We start from the raw sequence: 23,583 nt of genomic DNA on the forward strand, positions 1-23,583 counted from the left end.
TCATGAAGAACAATCCTATCTTTATATAATTCGATTATAAGAAAGACAGATCATTCCAGACATGTTATTGAAGTATGAATAGAATTTTCATGAGACGGTTTGAATAGTATCCAAATCTAACTTTTACGCGATACTTAAAGGATGACGAAATAAGGGGAAAGAATTGATTGCATCGCTTTTTCGGAGTTATAAAAACAAAATACTGGAAGCATCAAACATGGTTCAGAGTTTGATTAAAGAAGGCATAACTGAAACAATATAATGTTTAGGTCTGACTATGCTTAGGCCTGACTGCAGCAATTTTGACGGCTTACGTGATCAGTATAGTTAGCACCGTATACAAAATAATTCAAATTTAAATACCTTAGTTGTCATGTAAACACAATACACATGCAATACCCTAAATGCTGTCGCCCTAAATGGCTGCATAGTAGGTTATGCTTGTAGTCGTGCTTGGCGGCATTGCGCCTTCTTTAGCTATTGTTAAACGTGGGTTCTGTGTTTGGGAACGGGAGAGAGACATTCCAAGATAACCTCAGAAAAGGCCGCAGTACGAATACTGAAGATACGTGACACTGAATAAGATATGTGCGATATAAAATTAACATGGAACACTTCCTCAGGCTGCACTGTAAACGGGCATGAATGTTGGGTGGCTGAATAAATCTAAACAGAAAGTTTTTTTGTTTTTTTTTCCAATGGCGGGCACAAGTCATCATAGACGTTGGCCAATACTAAAGCCAGCTGCAATGGTCACTTTATTATAGAGGTACCTAACAGATAGACCAGCTTTCCTGTTACGAAGGGACGGACAGTTACAACCATGCATTTTCCGGGATTCGAACCCGGGCCCTTTGGTACCGCAGTCGGCTTCCTTAACCACCATAACGTCTGGGCGGCAGAGAGAAAGATTATTGCGTCAAAATGTGCTCTAGATGCATGGTTCCAGAAATGCGGAAAACCGGACTGTTTTCTATCAAGGATAACTATTTTTAAAATGAAAAAAAAGCGCTGAAGATAATATTTGTCATTAACATCTAATGATAGTAGGTGGGACGTAGATAGTAAACTGGAAACTAAGCATAAAACCATGGTCTAAAATCATACAGCATCTCCCGTACGGTACGTTCAGGACACAGGAGCCTGCCACGAAAATTTTGCCTAATTACTTTTTGATAAGTAGAAGGTGTTGCTTATTGACTATTATATTATATCCAATAGATCATAAATCAAAACAGCCACAAAAATTTCAAATAAAACTGTTGTTATAAGGAGACAATACACTTGCACACTCATGAGTCTCAAGTATCTTTTCCAATTTAAGGAATTACTTGCATGGATGATATTGCAGCGAGCGACGATGACATAAAAGATGCCGTTCGGGATCAGAATAATACCTTTTATTTTTCCTATTGAAATTTGACATCTAACTGGACAGAATGCTAAGTGCGATGACGGAAAGGGAAACTACAAGGGAAACTGAGTAAGTACTTTTGCACATTTATCTCATAAAACTACATTGGTCTTAAAACGTATCTAAAAATTTGTAATATAAAGTTACTGCAGATAAACCAGATTCACGGGAGCTTGGAAACGTTAACAGAGAAAGAACTCATATTTAATGGACTACATCGTCAACAGAACCAATGCGCTGATACCATGGATTAAACAACAATTTTATTTATTTTAGGCATGAAATAAGGTATTATCTGCTCAAAAATCAGACACAGTGTCTGATTTTTGAGCGTTGAATAAAATGTGAGTCAAAATATTTGCATTGATGTGTAATGGACTAGATGTTGGACAAGAGCTGTTGAAATTCTTATGTAGAATTTTCCATATACCATTGTTCAGTTTCATAAAGCAATGTAGGTAAAATTTTTGGATATTTAATTTTTTTGCAGCTTTATTATTAGAGATTTCGATTTTTGATAAATACTTATTAGTGTTGATTTTAATACAGCTACCACTTTCAGTCTCAATAATTAAAGCATCTGAATTAATTTGCTCGTCTTCATGCAATCTGTATTGCCTGTTTTGAATGAATACCTCCCATGTATAAGATTTTATTTAATTCCATCAGGGTGTTTCATTGTAAGCGGAATTTTATCATCTACTTTTTCTGGTGGTCTATCAAGCTGAAATTTTATGCGTACACTGTTTGTATCAACGTAGTGAAGGGATTACTTCAAAATTAAATTTAGTCTGTTTTATTTAATGTCGATTCACAAACAAATTAAATGTATTACTAATTTAATTATCAATTTAAACATAACAAAATTACTATTTGCACTTTGAAATAGAACGGAGAAAAATACTTTCAATAAAACCGATATGAAAATTGTAATATGGTTTCGGAGCTTTTGTAGGATTTCTGAAAAGCTCTCGATTTTTTGGTCTATTTAACGTTTGCGATTTTAAAATTTCAACATCTAAAAATGCATAGGATATAAAATTTTGAAATTTTCACAGATTATATAAAGACCTTTCCTCTCTCTTTTAAAACTTAATTGACAAAAAAAATATTAATTGAGGGATTTTCTACATTATTTCAAATAAATATGTTGACATCTGAGGCAGCCGGAAGGGGGGGGGAGTATTTCTTGTGGAAAAATTGCTTTTGAGTTTTTTTTTCTTAGAGCAGTTATTAACAAACTTCCGATAATCGTATTTGATAAGTTTTTTATTGATAACATATAATTGAGACTATAAAAATATAAATCAGTTAAAAACGGTTTTTATACAATAAACTTTTTATTTAAAACTGGTTGTTGTTGTCATGTCTATGATAAAGCCTCTTCAAAGAGTGACATATTCGAAGATGACAGCCTTGGCAATCTAAAAAATGTTATCATCATTTGGTCTCTTAAACAAGATCACAATTTTTAGCAATTCAGCAAGGATGACCGGATAAGAGTGCTGCCGAAAGGGTGACATTTACATTACTATTGTTGTTCAGATTTCGAGCTCTTAGAAATCATATCAAATTTAATACATTAAACTGAGAGATAATTTAACACGTAGTTGAATAGTAATAATAGATTAAATAATTTTACACATTTACAGATTCCACCTACAATTTTATATCGCCAACAATTTAAGTGTATATACATTAAAAAAGTAAATAGCTTATACATTTGAAAATGCAATTAAATTAATAAAAATTATAATAAGATGATGTCTGATGCATTTGACAATACAATTAAATTAAGAGATTTCGTTAATTAGGCATCGAATGCTTTTACTTTTCGCGATATAAAATTGTATGTGAATTCTCTAAATATGTAGAATTATTTAATCTATTATTCTCATTAAACTATACGATAAATTATTTTTCTTCTTTTAGTGTATTAATTATCATATCCATGTAAAATAAAAACTTGCTGTATTAAATCCTTTTTAAATCGCCTTCTTTCTTTATTTTTTACTTTTCAAAAGATGCGTAACCAAAGTAAGGATATGTGTACCTCGGATTTAATAGAATTTTCGAAATTTTACTGTAGAAGATTTAAGCAGTATTTTATTCGTAGAATTTTATTTTGAATCTGTTATAGTATAAGGATCAATTAAGAAAAATATGTAACACTGAATGATAAACAATATTTGTAGATAATACTTACATATATATCATGGTGAAAATATATAGAGAGGAAAATTTGAGCAAATGTAGGTATGTGCGTAACAACTGGTATCGTCTATTAATTTTTAAAGCAACAATTCTTAAACTGTGACTCACGGACAATCAGGGATAATTGAATTAAAAGTAATGGACCAGCTAGTGTTTTATAAAATTAAAGATTAAATTGAAAGGCATTTAGTTTCGTAATGAACAATGTTATATAAATGCATGCAAGTTAGAAGCACACAGTAATTTACATATAGAAAAAGTTTCAACCTCTTTATATTTTAGAGTTTTTCGATTAAAACATGTTTTCAAGGAAAGTTAATCCTCTTTAATAATAAAGACTCGTCCGATTTACAAGTACTTCTGTATGTAGTTTAACATATTTTTCAAGCGTTTATTATACGAAACATTCCTTTTAATTCTTTTTATTACATTTATGAAAGAAATTTTTATTCGTTTCTGAAGCTGTTCATGGGAATATGTTTGAAATAAAAGTACTTTTATTCGCTTTCGAAGCTGTCAATAGGAATATGCTTAAAATAAAAAAATAGCTGAATATTTCGAGAAAAATATTTAATGCATAATAGAAGTAATATTATACAGAAAGAGATTATTAGTTATTTTAAAATGAACTGAAGAATAAATGCACTTTTAATTCCGCATTTTAACAGCAGCAAAATATAAACGCTTTCACAAAAAATTAGTTCATATCGGGATGTAAAACTTTTCAACTGAAATCTTTATTTACGCATTAGCATGTTAACGAGAAAAAGCTTTTAAGTTATGGCTGAAGAAAGTTCCCTATTAGGATCTCTAAGCATTGAATGATGATTATCTTTTCTTCTCGGAATCATATGTGGTAATTTTTGTCGATTACTTTTCCATTTCTTTTCCTTAATATCTATGCGAAAAGGAAGGTAGAAGTAATAACCACGTTGAAAGACACGAGTACATAATTTTTGTCGATTACTTTTCCATTTCTTTTCCTTAATATCTATGCGAAAAGGAAGGTAGAAGTAATAACCACGTTGAAAGACACGAGTACATAATTTTTTTTTCTTAAATAAAATAACAACATGATAGAATAAAACGTGGTCTGAAATTTGTGCTTTCGCAGCACTTTACTTCTTTTCATAAACTGCACAGTAAGGATAAGTTAATATGAAGTATTTATTAAAATAAAATGCATTTCTTTTCCTGAAAAGTTTAGCAATGGGAAGAATTTTTGTCTCACAGCTAAATTATATGATTCTTCGGCTTGAACAGTACGCGTAAAACTGGTTCGTTTGTTTCCGCTCAAAGAAAAATATGGTAAATTGCAAAACGAAAATGAACCGGTAATGTTTATATTAACAGTAAAAATTAAAAATATAGGTTCGGGAAATGTTTTTTGAAAATGCTTTGCATTTATGAAGGTTAAAAAAGAATAAATCTCTTGGTGAAATAGAATTCTGTTTGTCCGATCAACAATCTAGCTGTGAGCAGTGTCTTTCTAACTTACACTCAGGGGCCACAAAAATATACAGACCATATTTTGGTAAATGTATAATTAATTTTTAGGGCTTTAATAGGTAAGAACCCTCGAACACTAAAACTTCCGGGCAAATATGATTGTATTAACATGGTGTAACAATGGAACAGTTTCTCAAGTTCATGTGACAATAGTAGAACTTTCGACAAACCAGATTTTTTTTTTCTTTTATAAACAAAAATACTAAATTCGGGAAGTGCCCTTTACAGCCGAATGCAGATTTAACTTCTTTTCTTGAAATAAAATGTTTCTTGCAAATATAAATGTTATTGAATTAAAACATATTTACTTTCATAAAATCGCTTTCGTGTGATTTTATAAGAATATTATTATATCGGAAGTCTACGTTCTCATGTCACTGTTTATTGTTTTTGTACTATAAATTGAGTGATTGCAATATTCGTTTTGTGATTCGCCAGTTTTAAAGCAATTTTTATCTTTCTCTAACTTATATATACACTGACTACCAATAAGTATTTGGACACCTATGCAAATGACGATATCTGCTGTCCTAAGGTATGTCACGGACTCCGCCGTTATATATCGTGTAGGAAACAGCATTGGCTTTAGTCGCATGCATGATGCCTCGCAGTTCGGAGCTCTCTGATTTCGAGAAAGGTATAATTATCGGGTATAACAAATGTGGTCGATCCTTAAGGGACATATCTAGCAATCTGAAGTACCTAAAATCGACAATAGCCTATGTGATTAAGAAGTGGAAGGTGAGTGGTAATTGTTGGAATGTGCCCCGAGTCGGCAGACCAACGAAACTGGGAGATAGAGACCGACGAGTGCTGTCCAGAGAAATTCGGAAGAACCGCACCCAACTGATGGCCCTCATCCGCGAGGTGTTTTAACAGGCATCCGGGAGGCTAAATGGCAAACCGTACATTGAGTTGATCAATGTTAACGAATTTCGCTTACTGAGCATGCTCAATGGTATACCGCTGGCGTGAGAGAAAATACTGACGACCAAGCATACGCAGTCCTACACAAGCCTGTTCGTCATGTAGGTCTTATCGACTGTTTACAATTGCAACAGTCTATTTCATTTATTTATAATAATTTATTTGACCTTTAATTCAGTAATTTAAACTAGATTTAATCCTTAATTTGTTAAAGTATATACGAATGGAACGTATGTTAAATACTCAATTGTTTTTATTCCTCAGAAGTATAATCAGATAATATATCTTGTAATACTTCCTGTTTTGTAATCCTATTTAAAACAAAATTTGGGTAGTTTACAATCGACATTTACACTCCAAGTAATGAAGCAGCTTACAACCTGACGCATTTTAAATCCTCGAACTGTTTACGCCCAAGATAACACAATATCAACCATATAGCGTATTTATCTTCTTTTAAAATTGCGCCAAATTCTCTTTTGGGCATGCGCAGTAAGCGAAATTCGGTTAACATTGATCAACTCAATGTGCGGTTTGCCATTACGCATCCGGGAGTATTGTTTCAATGAATACCATCCATAAGGAAGCATATCTGCTTGGTTTTCACGGTCGTGCTACTGCCCATAAGCCTTTGATGACAAAGTCCAACCGCGCTGCTCGGTTAATGTGCAAAGCACATCGAAATTGGACGGTAGATCAGTGGAAACGGGTTCTTTGGAGTGACGAATCAAGGTTCACCCTTTACCGTTCGGATGGCAGGGTCTGGGCCTGGCGTCTACCTGGAGAACGTCTCCTGTCAGATTGCATTGTGCCTATAGTCAAGTTCGCGGAGGTGGAATTTATGGTCTGGGGGTGTTTATCCTGGTATGGGCTGGGACCCTTGGTCCCCATTCATGCTAAGCTCAACTCCGATGCCTACTGCACTATTTTGGATGACAATGTGCTTCCTACGTTGTGGCAGTTTCACGGGTTGGACCCCTGTTACTTTCAGGATGACAATGCCAGTTGTCATGTTTCGGCGTTAACCAAGGCTTGGTATGGTGCCAATGGAGTTCATCGAATGGACTGGCCTGCCCAGTCCAGACCTGAACCCTATCGAGAACGTCTGGAACGAGTTGCATCGCCGAATTCAGGTGTGCACTACCCGTGCAAAATCGGTGAAGGAACTTCTATGTTTTCTCCAAGCCGAGAGGAAGAAATTACCAGTAGCTGTCATACAAAGACTTGTGGAAAGTATGCCCCGAAGGATCCACGCTGTAATTACCTCTCGTGGAGGCTGTACCAACTATTGATTTTGAATAAAGTTAGTTTTTCTTTTCTATCACAGGTTTCCAAATACTTATTGGTAGTCAGTGTATATGTATTTTGTTGTTGTTTCATTTATAGTTAAATACATGGTTAGATATATACTTAACTACTAAAATGTTTGATATGAGTTTAGATAAAAGAGACCACCACAGACAGAATTGATTACAAGTATCGAGCTTCCAATTCATTAACAGACTCACGAGAATATTATTTCTCGTGGTTATTTCGGTTAAATATTTCTACATCTACTAGAACAGGATAGTGGTTAATGACTTTGACTTCTGCACCGAAGGGCCCGGTTTCGAATCCGGAGAAGGCATAGATGTCTGTAAATGTATAGCGTCTGTGCGGCATTGGGTACTCTAAATATGCCGCGTGCCGAAAGTCCTCTCGAGAGGTTGATGGTAGGGAAAGAGGAGCGGAACATCCCAGGACGCATCCGAAAGAGTGATTTTCATCAAAAGTGGAGGCGGAATTGAGCAACGTCGGAATTTAGTCGTATTGTCTCCTGTATGGAGCTCAAGGTTCTTGCCAACGACAAGTGCAATCTTGCATTCCTTGCTAAGATAAATTGCGTAGGCTTGTTTTGATGTTATTGTGAGATAAGTGAAAACAACAACAAGAACATCTACTAGCTTAAATAGGTAACACCTCGGAATATAGGAACTAAATCTGGCACTCGATTCCTAAAGAGACTGAAATCGTATACAAACTTTGCATTTTTAACGTTAGACGCAACTTCTTATCTATGTGGAAATCTATGAATTTAAGTACAAGCTTTCTAGAGTTGAAAAACTGCGTGACGTACTAGGGGCATGACTACGTTTATGATCCATATGATAATTGTCGAATGTGATATCTGTTGGCAACCGACGTCGATTCCCCTAGCGCATGCGCATGATAAGCAAGTTCTCTGCTGCGTAATACTTATACTTAGTAGGCAGTTAGCCAAAGTCAATGGTGAGTAATGCATGTAAGCGAGAAGGGCTAAGCGCTGTGTAATATCATGTTTCTACTCTGCTGTTCAACGTCTTCGTAGTTTAAATAAATGTTTGTCATGTATATAGAAGACGTCATTTTATTCTTCATAGGTTATGGGCCCAGATAGCGCTTAACTGTGCAGTGCAACTACCATCGTTAAATTCTTTCGGCAAGCCAAGCTGCGTCGACTGAAATGAAAATGGCGACGACTAATACAGTGTCAATTGAAAAGCTAAACAAGGACAACTTTGACACGTGGAAGTTGCAAATGGAAGCGATACTGATTAAAAATGATCATTGGGACTATGTAACTGGGAAAATTCCGAAACCAGAACCTGGTGATGAAGAATTTGCTAAATGGAAAACTACTGACCAAAAAGCACGAGCGGATATAATCCTATCCATCTTACCCAGTGAACTTCCACAAGTAAAGAATTGTGTAACATCTCACGAACTGTGGCGTAAATTGCATTCTATTTACGAATCGAAGGGACCAGCTAGAAAGACCACAATTCTAAAAAAATTGCTTTTTACAAAAATGAGTGATTCTAAACAAATGACTGTTCATCTAAATGATTTTTTCATTCTTGTGGACAAACTGAAAGAAATCGAAATAAACATTGCGGATGATTTGCTTACAATATTGCTTTTATATAGCATACCGGACTCTTATGAAAGCTTTCGAATAGCAATCGAATCTTGTGATGAACTGCCTTCTCCAGAAATGCTGAAAATTAAACTGTTGGAAGAAGCTAACGCTCGCAAAAATAAAGATTCAACGTTTTCTGAACCACAACATGCGTGCTATTCAAAAGATCGGAAGTATACTCAACGACCGATTCCTAAACCGAAACCAGATAAATCTGCAAACCGAAGACAGTATCCAGTTAACTACAGATGCAACTTCTGCCATATCTATGGGCATATAGCATCGGAATGTATGAAGAAAAATAAAGAAACTAAAAGCAAACGCCTCAGTGAAACTGCGATGTCTGCAGAATATCAGAATTCCTTGGAGCGAGAAAAAGCCGTAGCATGCACTAATAGTAATTCTAAAGACATTTTTTGTCTGGATAGTGGTGCAACATCGCATATGTGTAACAGCAAGGAACTGTTTCAAGAAATTCACGAGGTAGGTGATACTTATGTTAAATTAGCTGCTGATAAAACTGTTAAAGCTATTGGAAAAGGAACTGTTAAATTTAAAGTTTGCATAGGTTCTAAAACTGAAAATATCAAACTCAAAAATGTATTGTGTGTACCTGATTTGAAAAATAATTTAATCTCAGTGTCTAAAGTAACTGAAAATAATCTTTCAGTAATTTTCAAAGAAAAATGTGCTCAACTAATTAATTCTAATAACGAAATAGTAATTTTGGCTAAACGCGAAAATGATCTTTATTTTGTCATGCCAATATTTGAATCTGTATCAATTGCTAAAGAAATAGATCAGTGGCATATAAGATTTGGCCATTTAAATGAAAATGATCTTAAAAAACTTCAAATAAATAACATGGTTAGAGGTCTTTCTTTTTCTCAAAATGACTCTCTTTCTACTTGTAAGGTATGCATTCAGGGTAAACAAACCGCAACCCCTCTTCCCAAAGAATCTGAATATAGAAGTACTGAATTGTTGAATCTAATTCATTCTGATTTGTGTGGTCCCATGAGAACTGAATCAATCGGTGGATCATTTTATTTCGCAATATTTATTGATGATAAATCTCGATATGTTCGTGTTTATTTTCTGAAATCTAAGGATGAGGTTAAAGAAGCTTTCAGAAATTTTAAAGCATCCTTTGAAAATAAACTTAACTCTAAAATCAGAATCCTGCGAAGCGATAACGGGCTAGAATATTTAGGGAAAGACTTTAATAAATTTCTTAATGATGCGGGAATAAAACACGAAATGAGCACTCCTTACACGCCAGCCCAGAATGGCGTCGCCGAAAGATTAAATCGCACTTTAGTTTCAATGGCGCGATGTTTGTTATTGCAAACCAATTTGCCTCAGAAATTCTGGGCCGAAGCCGTCAATATGGCTGCTTACATTCGAAATCGCTGCCCAACGCGAGGTTTAAAATACGAAATAAAAACACCTTACGAAGTGATGTTTGGCAGAGTACCTGCTGTCTCTCACTTCAGAACCTTTGGCCAAAAAGCATTTTCGCTAAATAAAAGGCCAGGAATAGGCAAATTTGATATTCGATCTAAAGAATGTATTTTTATTGGGTATTCTGATGAATCAAAAGCGTATAGACTTTGGGATCCCGAGGCATGTAAAGTGATAATCAGCAGAGACGTAAAATTTATTAATGAGTTTGAAAACTGCTGTAGTTATGACTCAGAGAAAGAAATAAATCTGCCTTTCGCTCCGGAGGAAAAAATTATAAATAAAACATGTTGTGATGAATCATCACCTCTGGACGGTAGCGAGTCGCCACTTCACTCTGAAGCTGAAAAGGAAAGTGGAAGTGATTTAGATAGCGAATCAATGCTTCCTATCCTGATTAAAAAAGGGCCTGGTCGACCCAAGAAAATAAAAACAGGTTTGCCAGGAAGGCCTAAAAAGGAATATCATTATACAGTTATAAATAAAAATGAACAAACTCAAAATGTTGTTGAGGAAAGCATTAATCCTACGGTGCATGAAGCATTAAATGGACCATATGCTGAAAATTGGCATAATGCCATGCTGTTAGAATATAACTCGCTTGTTCAAGAAAAGGCTTGGAATTAGTAAAAAGACCTGAAAACAAGAAAGTTATTGGGAGCAAATGGGTTCTTAAATTAAAATATAATCATGACGGCACTATCGAAAAATACAAAGCTAGGCTAGTTGCTAAAGGGTGCGCTCAAATCCCTGGTCTCGATTTCACTGAAAACTTTTCCCCTGTTGCTAGATTAAGTTCCATAAGAACAGTTTTAGCCTACGCAGTAGAACACAATCTCAAAGGTTACCAATTAGATTTTGTAATGGCCTATGTAAATGGAAATTAGATGAAAAAATCTACATGGAAATTCCCGAAGGTTTTCGCGCTGAAACTAATTCAGATAAAGTGTGTCTTTTAAAGAGATCATTATACGGTCTTAAACAGTCAGGACGTCAGTGGTACAAAAAGTTGGATGAAAAATTGAAATCTATGAAATTTAAATCTCTTTATTCAGATAATTGTGTTTATATTAAAAAGACGCCTAACAGTGAAACTATTATAATCGTTTATGTAGACGATCTTATCGTTTTTACCGATTTTCAGCAAACGTATGAAACAATTCGCGATAGTTTAGCTTCTGCTTTCAAAATGAAAGACTTGGGAAAATTACATTATTGCTTAGGAATAGAATTTTACCAAAATGAGAATTCAATTAAAATTTCTCAAAAGAAATACGTTGATGATATTTTAAATCGGTATAACATGCAAAATGCTAAATCTGTGTCTTCACCTATAGATAACAGCAAAAAATTATCAAAAGAAATGAGTCCTAAAAGCGAAAATGAAATCACTGACATGAAAAATATTCCATTTAGAAATCTGATCGGATCATTAATGTACCTTTCAGTAGCTACTAGGCCAGATATCACATACGCCGTGAATTTCTTAAGTCAATTTAACAACAATCCGGGAAAAGAACATTGGCATGCTGCGAAAAGAATACTTCGATATCTAAAGGGAACCCAAGATCAAGGACTAATTTATACGAAAACAGGAAAACCACTCATCGCCTTTGTGGATGCAGATTGGGCATCAACTGTCGATGATAGGAAATCTTACACCGGTTTTGTATATATATTAAGTGGTTCAGCTATAACCTGGGAATCACGAAAACAACGCAGTGTAGCTCTATCTTCAACGGAGGCGGAATATATGGCTCTGTCTGAGGCCGCCAAAGAAACTGTCTACCTACGTCGTTTCCTGAAGGAGCTGGGTTACAACATAGAACACCCAACAACAATATACTGCGACAATCAAGGAGCTCAGAAAATTACAAAGAACTCTGTGTTTCACTCCCGTACAAAGCACATAGACATTCGCCATCATTTTGTGCGTGAAGTGTATGAACGCGGTGAATTAGATGTGAAGTACATACCTACCAGTGAAATGGGAGCTGATGTGTTTACCAAACCCCTGACTCCTGTTAAACATCAAAACTGTTGTACAATTGTAGGATTGAATACTGTTTAATATGTATTTTGTTTTATTTTTCAGGAATAGGAGAATCAACGTCGAAAGGGGGTATGTTGGCAACCGACGTCGATTCCCCTAGCGCATGCGCATGATAAGCAAGTTCTCTGCTGCGTAATACTTATACTTAGTAGGCAGTTAGCCAAAGTCAATGGTGAGTAATGCATGTAAGCGAGAAGGGCTAAGCGCTGTGTAATATCATGTTTCTACTCTGCTGTTCAACGTCTTCGTAGTTTAAATAAATGTTTGTCATGTATATAGAAGACGTCATTTTATTCTTCAATATCACAATAACAAAAGTGTTTGAAGATAATTTTATGGCTCGAAATATTAGCATTGAAAAAACTCATAAATAAATATTTACATTTTTAAGCACCACGTATAATAATATATTTATTGCAGCTCACAAACACGAAATTCTAATGTCTGCTTTATTATGTAGGTAGGAATTTTTATAAAAATATATTTAAATTGACGCTTAATGATATGTTTAGTTCAATTTTATTAATTTAGCGTTGCAAAGTTTTACTAGTAAAAAAGCATGTGATTTTCAATATTTAAGTGTCGACTTTTATAGTAAACTAACAGGTCAAATAAAAGTTAGATTTAAATTTTGATTAATAATAAATGCATAATTTAACCTATCAAAAACGACTTTAAATCACATTTTTATTCCTTTGGATCATTAAAATACTATATAATAATAATTTTCTTAAAATTTACATGCATAATAATGCTAAATATTGTTTCGATTACTTTTATGCGGGAATTACTAACTAGATGTCTTGAATAACGTTAGAAATAGTTCATGTTTTTATCTAATCTCGCCAGATGTACATCTTAATAAATATTATAATCATTTTGTATCGAATAGCCTTAGTTATTGAATAGTTTATAATATACATACTCCGTACTTTGAGCATGCCTTTGTGGCGTAATTGGAAGTATAATCGAGGCTTACTCGAGAGATCCAGGGTTCGAGTTCCGACCACGGCATTGCACATTTTTCACGTCTCCTGCTTCAAAATAAGTGAATGTTTCCAGAAGTGGCACCCGAACTAAAAGGTGGGGGAAAATAATTCGTCACCATCAGGATTTGACGACTGAATCTCCTCATCTCCAGTCGCCCTTCAAAAGGGGAGTAAATAAGGTGTTTTCTCTTGCTTTTCCGCAAGTCTATGTGATTTTCCGCAGGTCAAGGTTCCATTTTCGGCATTGCATATTTTTCACTTCTCTTGCTTCAAAATAACATAGTGACTCTACAAATTAGGATGCTTTCTGTATAATTATTGCATTAGTAACTGAAGTAAATGATACATTCATTTTACATGATGCTTTTATGTTAGTTGATAAATATTATTTTCGAAAACGTTATCCAGTGTCTCAAAATGTCTTCTATATTTCTATCTTTGGAAAAATAACGAATTCATTTATAATGAGCATGAATATCTTTAAATAAATATCTGTAGGTAAAGTATTTACATTCTCTGATGGGCCAAAAGTATTTACAATATTGTATTTGTGACAACCAATTGTTACTCAACAGTTGTGCAATTACTGAGTCAGGAAAATATTCTCATATATGCAGATCCTTTTAGGACGAATCCGTTATATTACGTGTTGAAATGTTTAATTTCCGCTTTTACTCATTCCACTAAAATGCCTTATATATGTCATTTAATAGATTAAAGAGTGAATATGTATTTTTGGAGGCAGGGGACTTAAGAATAAGCAATTCCCTCACCGAGACTCGAACCAGGACCTCTCGAGTACGAGTCGAGTGTGCTACCATTACAGTACGAAGTCCTGCTGGAAGGAGAGAGAAAACACTTTATATACACCCCCTTTTAAAGGGTGACAATAATTAGGAGATTCAATCACCAAGTCCCGGTGGTTACAAATCATCGTCCTCCAGGTTTCAGTTCGAGCGCCAGTATAGAGTCATCAGGAATTTTTTGGTGTGTGTGTGGGGGGGGGCAGAAGCTTCGAAAAATGTGCAATGTCCTCGCCAGGACTCAAATACGTGTCAAGGTTGCTTCCAATTACACCATGAAGGCATACCGGATGGAGGGATAAAATACCTTATACTCGTAAAACATTCCACCAAAATCTGTAATCTCTACAAGACAATCAATAAAATGAATTCTTTGTGTGACATGCATTAAACTGAAAACTATTTTTATAGAAAATTTCTGACTAGGTTTGTCTGAAACCTTGTTTTATTACGATCTCTAAATTATAGCACTTATGTCAAGAACAAAATTCCTCGATATTAATTAATTTTTGTGCAATAATTTTAGAAAACATTTCAGAGCATTATTTTATGAAACAAATTAGGAGAGGTGCACGGACTAAATTAGGAAAGAATTTCCATTCAACTAATTAATTTTTTTTTGTTTTATTAATGATCTCTTAAAGTACTAGTAAAAGTTTTTCATGCATGAAAATGTTATCAAGGAAAATGAAATAAAGAAATAATTAAAAAACTTTTAAGGAAATTGAAATTTAATAAACCGCATGCTCTAAAAATGGTACCGTATTTTCTCAAAATTAAATTAAAAGCTCATTAACTTTTCTGAAGAATTTTTTAGATGCGCAATTTTTGCATAGTAATATTTCTTTTTCGTGGAGTAATTCTGGATATTCAAAAACAAATAAAATTGTGTGAATGTATTATTTGAATTAACAAACGTCACAAAGCATCTTGGTAATTTATTTAACCTGTAAGTAGTGAATAGGAAATCTGTTAATACCTCATAAAGCATTGCTTGTGCTATTCTTTGACATTAGTTTTTCAGAAAATAATTTTTTAAACTATCTGCTGTTTCATGTCAACTTTAATCAGTCATATGATAAAGCGAGATATTAGTGAAACGCAAACGCGTTCGTTCAACGGTTTTTCATTAGAATCATGTCAAATGAAATTTCCTATTTTTTATTTAAAAGCTATTCTTCAGGCAGTTTGAACAAGAACAACATTCATTTTTTGACATGTTTATGCTTACTTACTTTCAAAGACTTACCTTTTTCTCTTACTGTTTCAGCAGCTTATTTTAAATGCAATATTTTATATATTTAATTTTTCGGAACAAACTGAAAAGCCTACCACTTAGCTTCAGTTGCTTCATGTGTTAGATTGAAATCTAGAAGGTATTTCTCCCGCTTTTTTGGCATGCCTTCGTGGTGTGGTGCTCTGCACGCTGGGCGTGTTTTCCAGAGGTCTGCGGTTCGATTCCCGGCGAAGGCGTTGCTAATTTTTCATAACTCCTCCTAATGCGCCCGAACTAAAAGGGTGGCGGATGATGAATCTCCACACCCAGGATTTGGCGACTGGGTCCCATAAAAATCCCGGTCGCCTTTTAAAAGTGGAAATATATAAGGTATTTCTCCCACCTTCTTAGCATGCTTTCTTGGTTTGGTGGTTTGCATACTGGGCGCGTATTCCAGAGGTCCACGGTTCGATTTTAGGCGAAGGCGTTGCTAATTTTTCAATCTCTCTTGCTTCCAAAAAAATCCTAATGACTCTACATTGGCGCCCGACCTAAAATTATGTTGGATGATGATTCTACTCACTCAGAATTTGGCGATTGGGTTCCCTAGAACCCCGGTATCCCTTTAAAAGGGGAAGTTTATAAGGTATTTCTCCCGCCTTCTTCGCATGCCTTCGTAGTATGGTGGTATGTACGCTAGGCGCGTATTCCAGAGGTCCGTCCCGGAGAAGGCGTTGTTAATTTTTCAATCTCTCTTGCTTCCAAAAATTCCTAATGTCTCTAGATATCTACATACATAGATCAAATAAAAATTTTCTTTAATCTTAAAATTTTTAAATTTCTGATCTTTTAATTTAAAAAAAAGGTTTTGAAACTTTATTGCCAAAAGTTTAGAGGTGTAAGCTGTTTAGAGATTAATAAAAAGTTGTAATATATAAAACTGTTTGTATTATATAAAACATAGTAATATATATAAATTAAATATATAAAATTGTAATATATAATAAATTAAATATATAAAATATTGTAATATATAAAACTGTTTTTAAAGTTTTCATACGTTTATAATAGTAACTGAACGAGAGTCGATAAAAATTATAAAAGTTAAAAGAGTATTTAGGAGCCCATATATACATTTGTTCATTTCACAAATCGCTTTTGCTTGCTTTCAAACCTCTCAGCCTATGTCTTCATTTTTATACAGTAAGAAGTACATAAGTTAGAAAGATAACTATGATTAACTTTTGTTTTGCTGTTAACGTTTATGAAAGGATTTCACAGATATTAAGCAAATTCCACCGTTTTGATTCTTTCATCAGTTTTAATGCGCAATTAAGATGTTACATAAATTATTTCAATTTAAATTGCATAGAGCACGAGATGCAGTTTTCATGCTGTATTTATTATATGTAATACGTTATTTGTAATATATGTAACGCGTTAAATGTAACCGGTTGCAATTATATGTAACACGTTATTTACCTTCGCAGGAATCAAAATACAATTACAATTCAAAGGCGGGGGATCTGTTTTTGGCGAATTTCCGTTTCAAGTGTGTTGTGATCTTTAACATCTTAAATAACAACACTTGTAAAATCATTATTCGATGTCGATGAAAATTAATTTTGAAGGAAAGAATTTGGAAATTCATAAAAGTTTCATTAATAATCTCTCATACCAGAAAAATTAATTTAAATAACAAATGACGAATATAATTTTGTAACACTATTTTTTTTTTTTTTTAAATCCCAAGTAACAAAACCTTGTTTAAGCGCAGAATATATTAAGAATTTTAATACTTTTGATAACTGAAAATTCATATGTTCAAAATATAATTAATTTTGGTTTTATATTAACAGATAGTGTTATCTCTTAAACTTTTAAGCATCCTTTAAGATAATTAAATCAAATAATAGGGCTGCTGGTGAAAATAATTCATTTTTTAGTAGGAAGACATTTATGCTTCATAGTTCGAAACCATAAAACGCAAAGAATTAAGATTATAATCTCGAATTTCCTTTATTTACTTTATGTAAAAGCCTTCATGATAAAGATGTTTGACATTTTATTTTGATATACGATACTTTCTAGAACAATTTACGAGTTAAGAGGCTTAAAAGCTCAGAAAAATTTCTCTATTATAATGATGAGCACGATAAGATTCTTTTCCTCCATCTTTATTATTGAAAGGAATTTTTTTATTAAAATTACTTTCAAATATTTTTTTTTAATTCCATTTGTTTACCAACATTTATCTGGTGCTGAAAATCTGTTGTTATATCTTCCGTATGATACATCGTATTCTTGAAGGCAAACATTTTTCATGCTCCATTTGATACATAAAAACTTCTTGCTTACGAAGTTATAAGATATTTTCTCCCTCCTTCCAACGCCCACCAGCGGCCGAGCGGTAAAGTCGCTGAACACTGGTAGTTCGGTCCGAGGTTCGAATCCCGCGAACGGGCTGGCTGCATGGGCGTTTTCGTGGTTTTCCCCATGTGTAACGTGTATACGAGCCAGTTTCCCTTAGAAATTCCTCCACGAAGGCATCCCTCCTATTAGGCAGATAGCCCTCGAGGCTTTGCCATAATTACACACACCCTCCTTCCAACACGCCTTCATGGTGTAACTCGGCGCGTATTCGAGAGGTCCAAGTTCAAGTCCCAGCAAACACATTGTACTTTTTCACTCTCCAGCATAAAGAAAAAAAAATCTAATGTTCTATTGACTCTGCAATGTATACATATGCTTACTGCCGGCAAGAATTAAATCAGAGCTAAATTTCCGCATTTATTTGTTCTCGCAAAGACATTATATGAAATTGTCATCTAGCTGAGGTTTGTTCCCATTAAAATATATCAGATAGATCTGCAACAAAAAAATAGGAATTCATATTTATGACTCTATATTCATCTGCGTTTGCTGTGATCATTCATCTTAGCAAGTAAATGGTTAATAAATCAGGTTAGGGGAGGTATATAACTATATCATAATTTTAATATTAATGTTTAGCTATTAACAAAATAACTTATAACATAAACGTTTACATATCATGCACCAGCAGCATGATGATTAACATATCATGCATCAGCAGCATTGTAAACTTTATCTTTTCAAAATGCACAATCTAGGCTGACTTTGCTTTTAGTCCCTTAAAGTTTACTTTATCTTTCTTACTTGAGCATTTGAGGTTTACATTTGAGGTCAAACACGAACAGCTGTGCCTTTCATTACATATTATTTGCCCACACAATCAGTTTGCTAAGAAACGGGGCCTGCAAATGATAACGGTGGAAGTGTAGTACGGGTGTATCATGAATACTTTGTTAGCAGGCGAACAACACCAAGTCTTTGAGTCGAGACCACAAAGTCTTTGAGCGGTTAGATTGACAACTTTGTGAAGCCATTTCTTTCGATGTCATCAGGCGGGAAACGGGTCGACTTAAAACTGTACAAAGTTCGAACATGGATAGATTCATTTTAAACCTCGCAGAAACTCTGAATCGGCACAAATATAAAAGCACATCACGAAGATGTGAATGAAGATTATTAAATAACAACGATCACATCCACTCAATTTTCAGAAGAAAACGGAAGATTCGCCTCTGCACATGGAACTGAACTAACGTTTTCAGTATTCAAAGTTGTTATGTGTGTTTAACATTAAATCCACATATTAAGCGTCCACGTGCAATCCAAGAAAGATTTTCTATCAAAGTCTGAGCAGGTATTGTGAACGGCTTCTTGATTATACTTATCTGCTACAAACACAAATCGATAGCAGACGTTATCGTAATGTCGGTAGAGGTTTTACCAGACTTTAAGATGTTCGGATTGTTGTTCTTGCTGTGTGGCTTCAGTATAATGGCGCACTGGCCTTTTCCGACATTTTAGTTTGGTTTGGTTTATTTAATTATGGCAAAGCACACTAAGGCTATCTGCCTACGGGGAGGGATGCCTTCGTGGAGGACTTTCTAAGGAAAACTGGCTTGTATACACGTTACACATGAGGAAAACCACGAAAATGCCCATGCAGCTAGCCCGTTCGGACCAAACTACCAGTGTTCAGCGACTTTACCGCTCGGCCGCTGGTGGGCCTTCTATTTTTAGAGCGCGATGAACCGCTGAGAATTGCCGAGGACTGGTCCACAACGGACACCAACGGAATCGCCCGATTAATCGAGCCTCGATGACTTTTTATCGTGACATTTGAATATTCCCGTTTACGAGAATTGGGTTGACTTTCTTGAGAATCTCATTGCTCGAATATTCGTTGCAGCTGCATATATGCGAGAATTATTTAACAACTTTTAATCTCTACGCCAATTACTCCAACAACGCAGCAACTGCTTACTTGAATTACTCACTATACTCCAGATTTTTGTACACAGAAAATTGCTTAGTTTAGCGTGCTGTACAAATCTTTAAAGATTGTCTCACAAGTTCTGAATCATCTCGCATATATATTGCAGTTCACTTTTTAGTACCTTCTAAAATTCTACATACTTAGCTTGCTAAATGTGTTGTAATTTTTAATTTAATACCGTGTCATTGTTATGCTACCTACACATATGCAAATATTTATAGTATTTATACTTACCGAAGGTTATATAAATTCATTAAAAAAATTCTGTCGATAAGTGTTTTGTACGAACTGCAGTTATTTACAACTGGCAAACTTACAAAATCCACTTGGCAAATATAGCTATTTTAAAAGCTGTTACTTGTTTATTATTTTTCACTGCATCTCATGTGGACTGCATGCAGGGCGTCTCAGTACCAGAGTTACAACCTCGTAGGATGGTTAGGGTGAGCCTAGACGACTGATGATCATATAACAATGCTGAATTGGAAATGCCTTCCGGACGTAGAAGATGTAGTTAGCCCGAAAGTTCTTCGAAAGAAATTTATTAAATTTATTACACACACGTAAGCAGATGTAGTAGCATGAGTGATTACATGAACACGAGATTACCCGATATGCATCTAATATATGGAGTTGCTTAGTCTAAAGGGCGAGCTGTTATCTGAGCAAAGTTATTCAATGCGACATACTTCCGTCATAAACTCTTCATATATCTGAACCATATGTTAGGCCTCCTTCAAGACAACTGAAATGAGCCAAAAACGATCAGCACGGACTTCAAACGTCGAAAAGACTATGCTACATCATGTACAAAACACTCAAAGATCAAGGACGAAAACTATAACATACGAATGATGACTTCTCATTGCAATATCTGGAAGGATTCGTGAAAGAAATGGAATGCATGAGTATTACGTGAAGGCATTTCGAAAGCGCAGTTATGCACATCGGATTGCTTTCGCATGGTGGTTCTCGCAACTGCGTTTTACAAATAAGTTCTTCCCTACTTCTCTGTTGTTCGCTGAGGACTCGTACTTCACAAGGTAAGGGATTTTCACTTCACATAACGCCCTTGCATCGGAGGTTACAGACGTCCATGGGAAACAAAGTCGTGCAGCCCCAGAGCCATTTCGCGATAAATATTTGAGCTGGCATTGGGGAGGGTTACACTATTTTACCTTTCTAAGTAAACAAAGCAGTTTCGGAAACACGTGTTAACACAGCTTATGGATGATACGCTGCTCTCTTCATCGATTTGGTTTGGTTTATGTGATTACGGCAAAGCCTCAAGGGCTATCTGTCTAAGGGGAGGAATGCTTTCGTGGAAAAAATGTTTTAAAGGAAACTGGCTTGTATACACCTTACACGTGGGGAAATCTACGGAAACGACCATGTAGCCAGCCCGTTCGCGGGATTCTAATCTCGGAACGAATTGCCAGTGTTCAGCGACTTTACTACTCGCCCGCTGGTGAGCTGGCTCTGTTCATAGAAGCAGAGCGGTTCCAGCACGATAAAGGCTCCACCCATCACTTACCTTTACTCCTATTACTTTCGTGAAACAATATTTGTTAATTGAAACGCATGTTCACTTAGTGCTGCCGTTTCATTTCTGACGTTTTTTGTGTACACTACTGCACGACATTTCCTATTATATATATTACTCGATGATTCCTAGTTATATGTATGCACGGTACCTGAAAACTCTTATAAGTTTGCAGTTCTTTTTCTGAAACACATTCTATTTAATTAACAAGCGATGTATTTATTGTCATATGGCACACAAACATGCTGCTAAAATTATTATTTGTAATGTCTTGGTAGACAAAACTTGCTGTGAAATGTGCCCAAAGCATAATTTTATAGTTTTCAAAAACCTACGTCACTTGATAAATAATCAGTTGCTAAAACTTAAACTGCGGAGGTTTAAAACACACTGTTTTTTTAGTTAATGAAGAGATGTTGACTGAGTTATTTTCTGCTGATATCCGTGATTTTCTTAGCGATCATGGTAAATATTATAATCTTGCTTAATATAGTAATGTCATTTTCTAATAATATAGTAATGTCAGTTTTCTGTTATAAGTTAATAGCAAGAACTGATATGAACATCTTTTTTATAGTCTTAATTTAATAAGACAAATTTTTAAGCTAACTGCTTTGCAATAACTGTTCTTGTATAACAAAATTAAATTTAGAAACACATTCTACAATCTTTTTCTCCGAAATATCAAAAGTGCAATTTAGACAATAAAAATAGTTTCAATTTCTGCCTACTACTCTTATAAGAGTATTATTTATATTTAAGTTTATTGAACATTTGTAAAGATGAATATACAGAGAAGTAATTCTAAGCAGCAGTATAAAATAATAAAATACTTACTTATCTCCTTAATAAATGCTTTGTATATGAAATGTTGTTTTAAGCATTATTTTTTACTAAGAAATATAAGATCTACTTAAATAAATGTTAGGTAAATCAGATCAGAAATGGTGGTTGTAATGTTTTTCTAAGCAGTTATTCTAAAGCTTTTCCTTTAGAAAGACTAAAATCTCGGATCCGTTGTATAGCCATATTATTTTAGTTAATGCATGATAAAGTTAGGTTTAGAACTTTAGTTAAGATGCAGAAGCAACGTTCGCTTCTAGAAAGTTGAACGTTGAACAAAAGATACTTTTTATATAAGTAAAAAGAGAAGAAATTGAGATGACACTTTCATACTAGCACTACATATATGTTGCTCGAAAAATGCATCTGAAAAAAATTATGTTTTCTGCAAAATACCCTTTTTTGCTTTTCTCATCACATATTATGCATTTCGCATCATATTCTAAAATACATAAGCTCTCTCCAGCTAGCAAAAACGATTATTGTTCGTATCATTTCAAAGGAGATACGTTGATGCTTCATGCATAACGCAATGCATTTTTTATGCAGTTCCACTGTATCTGCGACAAAATTATATCTCCTCTGCTAAATATTTCTTTTTTTTGGTAGTGTAAAATTTATGAAAAAGTTTTGCAAGCAATATTATTCCGGCATAACATAACTGTTATCTTCTGATAAATATTTGCATTTCATGGATGGCATAAATATTAAATATAAAGAACAATTTTTATATATGAATAACATTAAGATTTAAAGTATGAAATACTTTAGGTAATAACTTTCTCCGAATAATATACCTTATCATAAATGCAGAATTTTAAAAGTGCTATTTTTTTTACATATAATTTTAAACATTCTCAATAATATTGGGTTGTGTTAAATATATATGACTGCAACTGTTTAAAATATTAAATACAGATTTCTTATACATTACGTCTGAAATTTTCTGTGTTTACGTATTTTTAAAATGAATTCGATGAGGAAATAAAACAAAAGTGTTTTATAATAATTTTTGGTAATAGTATATTATTTAAAATGAATAATATTGTCTGCTACTTTTAAGTTTATTCATCTTTCAAAACCTCTCATGTAAACAAGCTGTGAACTGAAAGATTTTTTTTTTCAATTTCCAAAGAGAAATATTCCCATTCCATAACTCCGAAAGGTCGTGAAATGCATGGCATTAAAATTTCGAAGTGCAAAATAAACAACATCGTTAATCGGAAAATGGAAAATCGTCAGTCATTACTTGGATGTGAAAAGAAGACTCTAAATAAATACCTGAAAACGATACGCGCTATTTC

At 34.3% G+C, this 23,583-nt stretch overlaps 1 protein-coding gene across 2 annotated transcripts in view; it reads right to left on the reverse strand.

Moving 5' to 3' along the window:
* Positions 1–23,583, reverse strand: part of LOC118186257 (cell adhesion molecule Dscam1-like) — a 1,080,749-nt gene that overhangs the window by 268,360 nt on the left and 788,806 nt on the right. The gene's annotated exons all lie outside the window — the stretch shown is intronic.

Source organism: Stegodyphus dumicola, chromosome 12, assembly GCF_044657685.1.
Source record: "Stegodyphus dumicola isolate Sdum_Otavi_A_Nest chromosome 12, ASM4465768v1".
Lineage (NCBI taxonomy): Eukaryota > Metazoa > Arthropoda > Arachnida > Araneae > Eresidae > Stegodyphus > Stegodyphus dumicola.